At 52.2% G+C, this 9,321-nt stretch overlaps 1 protein-coding gene across 1 annotated transcript in view; it reads right to left on the bottom strand.

Moving 5' to 3' along the window:
- Nucleotides 1–9,321, bottom strand: part of MYO1B (myosin IB) — a 135,057-nt gene that overhangs the window by 74,619 nt on the left and 51,117 nt on the right. The window lies entirely within an intron of this gene.

The following is a 9,321-nucleotide window of genomic DNA, read 5'->3' as shown; positions in this document are numbered from 1 at the left end:
CAGCTCACCACCATGTGGTCATCACATGTAACCACCTGTAACCTTAGAGTCAGCTCACTATCACATGTAACCACCTGTAACCTTAGGGTCAGCTCACCATCACGTGGTCATCACATGTAACCACATGTAACCTTAGGATGCAGCTCACCACCACGTGGTCATCACATGTAACCTTAGGATGCAGCTCACCACCACGTGGTCATCACATGTCATCACATGCAACCTTAGGATGCAGCTCACCCCCACGTGGTCATCACATGTAACCTTAGGATGCAGCTCACCACCACGTGGTCATCACATGTCATCACATGCAACCTTAGGATGCAGCTCACCCCCACGTGGTCATCACATGTAACCTTAGGATGCAGCTCACCACCACGTGGTCATCACATGTAACCACCTGTAACCTTAGGACACAGCTCACTGTCACGTGGTCATCGCATGTCATCATATGTAACCTTAGGATGCAGCTCACTATCACATGGTCATCACATGTAACCACATGTAACCTTAGGACGCAGCTCACCATCACGTGGTCATCACATGTCATCATATGTAACCTTAGGATGCAGCTCACTATCACGTGGTCATCACATGTAACCACATGTAACCTTAGGATGCAGCTCACCATCACGTGGTCATCACATGTAACCACATGTAACCTTAGGATGCAGCTCACCACCATGTGGTCATCACATGTACCCACATGTAACCTCAGGACACAGCTCATTATCACGTGGTCATCACATGTACCCACGGCCCCTTCAAGGCCGGTTGATGTGCTTCAGCTACAACGCTGAGGCATCCCACTCCGTTTCCTGCCGAGTCTTAAAGTTAATACGTAACATCCACCCTGCGTGGCCCTTGTTAGTTTTCCCCATGCATTCCCAGTGAACCAAACTGGCACTGATGTCTTGTCTCTAACGCTACGCTTTATGCAACGCACACGCTCTGTTTATGGCTCCGTTTATTCGCATCCGGGCGATTCAGAGGACCCAGGAGGGAAACGTCACATCGCACGTCCACTGCCGGACACTGCGGGGACTTTCAGGGCGGTTCACTGGAGTTCCAGAAGAATGAGGGAGAAATGCGTTCCAACGTGAGGAAAATGGCCGCAAATACCAAGTAGCTGATATCACCAGCACTGAGCCACATCCGGCCCACCGCCTTCACCAGTGACCGGAGCTGCACGGTCCCCCAGGCGAACGGGGCCACGGCTCTGCCTTGGGTCTCCTTCAACTCCAGCCCTGAGGACGGCCAAGGCCGCCTATCGAGGAAGGCAGGCAGCCAGGCCTCCTGTGGACCCCCCTCCTTAAAATTCACCAACAGGACGCCCTTCGCTCCCTCCAGCTTAACGGAGCGCCATGTTGACAACATGCACTTAATTAGGGAAAACTCTTGCACTTAACTCCTCAGCGAGTCGGCCCGAGCCTGCCTGGGCCAGGAAGGGCTGGGATATGAAGGGAATGAAGGCTCGGCCCTTCTTTCTGAGTTCTCAGGAAAGGGGGAGGCAGACAGACAGACAGGGCACCAGCAAGTTAGCACAAAGCTGAGGATCACGGAGGAAACACTGCAGAACCAATGGGGACCCGGGAAAGCCAGGCCTGGAGGAGCATTAGCAGGACAAAGGCTTTTAGGTGGAAACCAAGGTGGAGTTCAGAGCAGCTGCAAGTTGCTAGAAGGCAACTCGGGGGATCAAGGCCGAAAGAAGGGCCCTGAGTCAGGGACAGAGAGTGCGGAGATGAAGGGCTGAGCGGAAAGAGAAGCGGAGGTGAGGGGGGCACGGAGGGCTGTGGGCAGGCAGGCAGGAGGGCGTGGCCACCGGACGGAGCCGGCAGAGCTAAAACAGCAGCCGTGACCATCCAGCACGGCCCCCAAGCCCTTCCCATGCCATCGTTTAAAAATCACAGCGAAACCACTATGAATAAACCGTGACTGATCCCTTTACAGACGACGCACCTGAGGCCAAACGTGAGGCCACACTGCGTGGGACCAGCGGAGCCAGCACTGGCCCTGCTCTCGGCCCTGGGCGGCCCCTCTGCATGCGGGTGGCACCGGGCCACGGGTGCCCGCGGAGAGCGCTGGAGGCAGGAGAAGCCCGGACACAGGGAGGGTTTATGTTCGGACGGGACCATGTGGCCTGGCCATCCAGCCCTGGGGCTTTTCTTCAAAAGAGAGTGAGTGGAGTCGTTGATACCGACAATTCACTGGGCCCCTTCGATGTGCCAGGAACAGATTTCGTCCTTCAACAGCCCTGGGAAGGTCGTGTTCGCCTCCTTGGAGAAAATGCCTCGACGGAGGCCGAGAGGGACCCGATGCCCATTCTCCCCGCCGGGCGGCCACTCCCTGAGCACAGTGACACGGTACCTACCACGCTGGCGCCCGGCACCGCCTCCAGGCAGTCATCCGGCTGAACTTGGGCTGATCCCTGTGCAAGTGGGAAACAGACCACATCCGTGAGCTGCGATGATGCAGTGAACGTGCTTTAAAGGGGATACAGCCCTGAAGACGGGTCCGCAATCGTTCCGTGTTGTGATCAGTTACGCGCCCCTCGGATCCCCTCCCAGGTGCAAGCTCCTCGGGGAACAGGCCCGATTTCTATCAGGACTGGAAAATAGGCATCGCCAGGACCAAGCCATGAACGAAGGAATGAGTGGGTTCCCCCATGTGCTGCCGAAGCCCCTGCTGGGTGTGGAGTGAGCCCCCCCAGGAGCAGTAATCAGGAAAGCCCGTCCTGTGACCTTCACAGGGAACGAAGCCCCGCCCACTGTCCAATTAGCCCCTCCCCTCCACTCCTTCACCTCGCACAATGTCACAATGGGCGCTCGGGAGGAAGGCAGACAGCACGGGGCGATGCCAATGAACTTCCCAGCCATGCACTCGCCCACCTCCACATGGGCTGGTTAACTCGGGCCTTTTCCCGTGCTCCTGGGACTATTGCTAGATCCCAAAGGAATAACCACATATGACTGTGTATGCGTTCATGCATGCCCCCAACCCCCCCCCCCCCAGACACACACACACACACATACACACGTCACCAGGACCCTGCCATGGGCTGACTTGAAGTCAAACACCTAACTTGAGCTCTTACTTCTTCTTGTCTGTCACAGACAGAAATACTTAACTGTTGTCCCCAAAACTGGGCACAATTCATCAAGCGGAGAGTATGTTAGAATCTAAGAGAGAGGCTCAAAGGGACTGCTCTTCTTCCAGGACTCCAGAGAGCCCTGATTTCAAACTGCCAGGAAATCTCACCAAATTAAAGTGCCCAGCACCGGGGAGACGGGGCTGGCCGGCGGGCACACCCTCTCAAGCACAGGGTAATGCCATCCGACCCGTCTGTGCGAACACTGGCCTTGACGTCACTGCTTGAAGAAACGACCCGAGGGCCCTGGCTGGTGTGGCTCAGTGGACAGAATGCTGGCCCGCGGACTGAAGGGTCCCGGGTTCGATTCCGGTCAAGGGCACATACCCAGTTGCAGGTCCCCCAGCCCTGGTCGGGGTGCATGTAGGAGGCAACCGATTGATGTGTCTCTCTTACCTAGATGTTTCTCTCTGTCTCTTCCTCCCTTCTACTCGCTCTAAAAATCAATGGAATAATATCCTCAGGTGAGGATAAAGAGAGAGAGAGAGAGAGAGAGAGAGAGAGAGGAAAGAAAAGAAAAGGAAAGGAAAGGAAAAAGGAAAGGAGGAAAGGAAAGAAAAGAAAAGAAAAGAAAAGAAAAGAAAAGAAAAGAAAAGAAAAGAAAAGAAAAGAAAAGAAAAGAAAAGGAATGAGGGAGGCCCAAGGGTGGGCCCTGAAGACACAGGCCCCGTCCCCATCCTGTTCCTTCTCTCTGGCCGCATCGGCCCGGCCCAGCACCATGCCAACACGTAACCACACGCTGAACCCACACGCCCGCCTCCCGCCCGCCCTGCAATTGAGGAGCCTAAATAAACTTTACAGACATTTTTACTTCAAAACAGTTGCGACCCATATGCTTCCCATTATTCTGGAACACATCAGCATTGTTATCCACCACACACACAAATGAGCGGTGTATTATCACACGGTGACGACGGCGTAAGGGGCACGCAGGGTCCTAGCTCGCCACGTCGGAGCAGGGTTTACCCGCGTCTTCTGTCCCTCGCTGAGCGCTAAGGACAGAGATAGGCAGGCCGACCTGGGACGTGCTCCTTCCAGCTCAGCTCAGGGCGGCTCCCCGGGAGCCACAGGTGCCCAACCCACGGTCACTGCCACCAGCGACCTGTCGCTCTGAGGTCGGAGCGGTGCGGTGTGGGCTCCTCTGTTACGTGCTGCCCGGGCGGAGGGGGGTGGCCTGTTCCAAACCATCCAGCTGCTGCCCACGCTCCTCCTCCCTCTTGTTTCTGTCCGGAATGTTCATCTCACGGTGGCTCTGCCTTCCTGGGGCTCAGGGCAATGGCAGGGCTGCCCCTCCCCAAGCCCCGCGCCCGCCGCCCGGCCATGTCCTTCCTAAGTTCATCTCACTGACTGCAAAGCCACGATGCTCCACAACACAGCGCACCAGGTACAGCGCCCGTTCCCGGAGCCCAGCCCGGCCCGGCTGCTCGGTCCCTGGCCCTCCCCGACGAGCGGCCGGAGAAAGCACTCCCGCAGCGGCTGGCCTCCCGGGGGCCTGCCGTTGGTCACCTCCGCCAGCCAGAGAGGTGGGCAGAACACACGTGTCCCGGGCACCCCTCCTGGACTTAGGTAACCGCCTGTAGCTTTCAATTTCACGCTTTTCCTTCGAGAGCTCTCAACACGGGAGCGTATCCCCTTTCCCTCCGCCTTGCACCCTAGAGCACGCCTCTCACATCACACCCGGGATCGCTGCGTTGGAATTCAACCCTCTTCTCTCATCCACCACTGACACCTACAGATCTCTACCACCTCTTTCCTTCCCAGCCCGGGGGCAGCCCTAACAACCGGGGGTTTCCAAAGCTAAGTAACAAAACAAAAAAAGTGTTGTGTGTTTTTTAAACTTTCTAACCATCCAAGTGTTCCACCGATTTCTAACTTCATATTGAACCCGGTCAAGGGCTGATGTAGCCCAGAAGGAGGACATGGAAGAGAAGGAAAAGGAGAAATTATGAGTGGCATGTTTTGCATGGTAACCTTGAGGGGTTTTGTTTGCTTGCTTTCTTATTTGTTTTTAAGGAAAAGCAGATGTTGACCCTCCTTGTAAATATTATTGTAGCTATATCTTTTTTAATTTAATTTTTTTATTGTCTAAAGTTTTACATATGTCTCTTTTCCCCAATTGACTTCCCCCCAGGCCAGCCCCCTCCGCCCCAGTATCTGTGTCCATTGGTTGTAGCTATCTCTTTCTTTATCATTGTCTCATATTCAAAATGCAAAAAACGTTCACCCACTTGAGAAATGTCACCTTGATAAATTAGTGTTATGCCTCCCACCAAACATTCCTTCACCCTATCACATCTTAAAGGAAAACTTCAAAAAAAAATCGTTACAGTTATTTATTACAGATAACTGTAACTTTTTATCCTGGAAAGGTTTATTGCATTCATGTCCTATGCCAATATAAATATGGTAAAATTAATATCTTTACAACTATACAGTTATCTCCTCAGGGCCACAACATTGTGAGCATTCCTAACAGCCCAAGCCCTGGAACAAGGGAAGATAAAAAACAGGAGTGAGTCTCCCTTCAAAATAAATTGCAAAGGTCAAAATGTACACGATGAAGTAAAAAGGAAAGAATATGAAAACAAACATACAGAACAGAACTGGGGAAAGGGAGGTGGTGAACAGACCTAAACGGCAAGGTTTCTATATTTTACATACTAAAAGATGGTAAAATTCTAAAAAAAAAAAAAAAAAAAAAAAAAAAAAAAAAAAATCAAATAATTCAAAAGAAGGCAGGAAAAAGAAGAACAGACACAGAGAAGACAAACAGAAAATAAACTATTAAATGGCAGACCTAAATCCAACCACATCGATAATTACATTAAATGTTGATGGACAAAATACTCCAATTACAGGGCAGAGAATGGTGAATGGATACAAAAGTGAAACCCAATTAAATGCTGCCTGCAGGAGTCACTCTTAAAATAGAAAGACATGAACAGGCTGAAAGGAACTAAGGCAGAAAAGGATATTCCAGACGAAAACAACTGGTCAAAAAAACATGCATTGTGCTTTTCTCTTGATGCATCTAAAGTCCCTCGTTGCCATCTCAACATAAGGACGCCATCCCACGTCATGGCATCACTTATAGCAGAGTGCAGATGAGGCTTAACTATCTTCACAATGAGCTGCACCCCTTCTTCCAAGAATATTTTATCCACACCAAATTTCCTAAGTTCATAGACATTCTGTTATCCCAAACCTAACTAGCTACATTGGTTTCTTTTGGCCACATCATTGAAAAGGTTTGTTTCTGTTGCCTGTAAAACAGAAATCATCTCGTCTGAGATTAATCATTTTAAGGTGACATCTGTGTTTTGATGACAATAGTAAAACATCAAATAAAGCTCAAAAGCCGGGTTTTAAAATAGTACACGTCAAAAAGACACAAAGGCTTAAAATTAGATTGGTTTACTAAAAACGGACTCCACGGTATTTCTGCGAACTTTCATAGACTGTCTGAATCAACCTCAGTGTACACACCGGGTCTCTTATGACATGACTCAAAGATATTTTTTAATCTTGACCGTCAAATATAACCACTGAGAGGACAAAAACCCCACCTCTGGATGGCTCACATACAATGGCTCACGGGTGTTACACTGTTTTAAGGAACCACAGGAATCCTGTGTGACCTGCCAAGAACTTCTTGTACTTACAGTATCGGAACTGACACGCGAAGCTCTTGATTTCAACAAGCCACGTGCTCGCTGTGGATGATAATCCACAACAAACAGCCACGAGCTCTGAAGCGGTCGTCGTCTTCTTTCAAGACTTTAGGAATTTTATTTAGAGCTCACCCACATTCCCAAATCCTCCCAACCCCGTGGGCCTGGTCATTATCAAAACCCTAATGGAGTTCCTCCATCAGCCCCACCCCGGGCCCTCGGGCTGAGAGTCAGTGAACAGTCAACACCCTGGCCTGGAGCCTGATAGGGAGACTGACAGGGAGACGGCTGGCCAACGGGGCCTTTTCAAAGGTGGGCTGCAAAAGCCAGGTACTGGAGACAGGCCTCAGGAAACAGATAAGGGGCTCGAGAGGCTGCCGTGCGCCAGGAAGGAAAAGACGGGGCTGGAGATAGGATCGTAAGGAGGAAACATCTGCCTCCCGGGCCTGGAAGCGGCTCCCTGGATGCAGGGACACTGCCTCGCCTGGCTGAGAACTTCCTTCTGAATCGGTGCCCTGAGCGCGGAGCCACAGGGGAGCCCTAGGGGGCAGCATCCTGCTCAGGGCCTGGCGTGCAAACGCCCGGAGGCGGATTCACTCCGTCTGTGCTGCTGCAGGGTCTGACCTCACAGGTGCATGGAGGGTGGATGGCTCCGCTGCCTCGAATTCCTCTCCTGCTCATGAAACAGAGCAGCAGGTGGAGGCTGGAGGAGAGCATCCACCAGGCGGGGCGCCCAGGAGTCAGAGGCGTGGACTCGCCCTGGGTTTTGAGGATGAGGAGTAAGAGAATCTCTCCTCTGGAAGCTTAAAATCTAACAGGAAAGATCCTGAGTTCCCCCCAATGAAGGGAGAGTGAGGAGGTAGTGAACCCACCAGCAACCCCTAAGGACACCCAGGAAAGGGAAGCATGGCTGTTCCTCAGAGGGGCCGGTCAGGGAGGCCCGGGCCAGGAGGAGGCCGGAGGACACAAAGGCCAGAAGGAAATGGTGTTATTTCCCCGTCCCCGTCCAGAAAGGAGCAAAACACACCTGATCTGGGGGAAAGGGCAGAGAGACAATCAGGCTCTTAATGCAAATTCCATGAGCCCCTTGAAGTATTTTTAGCGTCTCTGTACACAAAAGAAACACCAACAATCGCCTTTTATTACCCGACTCAGAAACAATCCCACAGCGTCACAGTCCACAAGAATGACCCTTTCTGCTCACAGTAACTACAATCAAAAGCAAATTCCCACCACGACTGCTTATTCTGTCAGTCTAGAGCAGTGGTTCTCAACCTTCTGGCCCTTTAAATACAGCTCCTCATGCTATGGTGACCCCCAACCATAAAATTATTTTCGTTGCTACTTCATAACTGTAATGTTGCTGCTGTGATGAATCATCATGTAAATATCTGATATGCAGGGTGGTCTTAGGCGACCCCTGTGAAAGGGTCGTTGGACCGCCAAAGGGGTCGCGACCCACAGGTTGAGAACCGCTGGTCTAGAGAAATAATTGACTAACTAGGAAATGAGCTTTTTCTCCTCATTTCTGGCCTGAGCGCCCGTCAATGGGAAAGCAGTTGACTGTGGCCGAGCAACTTGTACAAGCCGCCTGGACACAGCGTCAAAATCTGGCGTGTCAACACCATGACTCCGTTCCTAATCCTCTCCTCATTGCAGCCAGGTTTAACCTTTGCTGTGATGTGCTCCCGGAATAAAGTGTTTTCCCCACATCTGAAAAAACTCAAAGCAAGCTTGCATCACCCCTGCTCTCCAAAACCACGCTTCTCGGAGTGCCCGGGTTTTAAGGAGACTGCGTGCTCCTGCGAGGGCACCAGGGAAGTGTCAGGGGCACATCCGCGGGGTTCCCGGCAGTCAGGGCCTGAAGGACTTGATCCCAACATGGCCCAGAGCCCCTCCCCGCCCCCGCCACACTCCAGGGTTTAAGAAGCACCCGTTCAGATAAAGTTTGCAAATTCAGGACACAGACAACATGCAGAAACCTGGCCTCTGGACTTCCAAACAGAAAACAAATGTCTTCATTTTACAAAGAAACTCCGTGACCGAAAGGAGGAGACCAGAGCATCGCACTTAAGACCATCGAGTAGAAGCCCCCTACGAGCACGGGCAGGCTCAGGCCTGGGTGACGGACAGCCGTCCCGGACTGCACCCCGTGGGGTCCAGAAAGGACGGCCACCCCTTACCTGCCCATCTTCCAGAAGGTTCTCCCTCCCCCTCCCTCCCTGACCCCAGCCCTGATCCCCACCCCGGGGAAAGGGCTTCAACAGAAGATAAGGAAGCTCAGGATGCCAGCGGGTCTGTCTGTACAGAATCTGGTGACTATTTTTATGTTTCTTTTTTTAAATGCGAAAACGTCTGCCTTTAAAAATGGCTTCAAAGTGGCCACATAAGCACGGGTAAACCAAAAATACCCTCCGCCGGGCCGCAGGCTGGCTGCCCGAATGCTCCTCCTGCAATGAGGGCGGTCACTCCCTCCGCACAAGCTGCCGGCTCCACAGCTCC

This window comes from Myotis brandtii, unplaced genomic scaffold, assembly GCF_000412655.1.
Source record: "Myotis brandtii unplaced genomic scaffold, ASM41265v1 scaffold381, whole genome shotgun sequence".
Lineage (NCBI taxonomy): Eukaryota > Metazoa > Chordata > Mammalia > Chiroptera > Vespertilionidae > Myotis > Myotis brandtii.
Note: the sequence above shows the minus strand (reverse complement) of the source record. Positions and strands in the feature narration are given on the sequence as shown.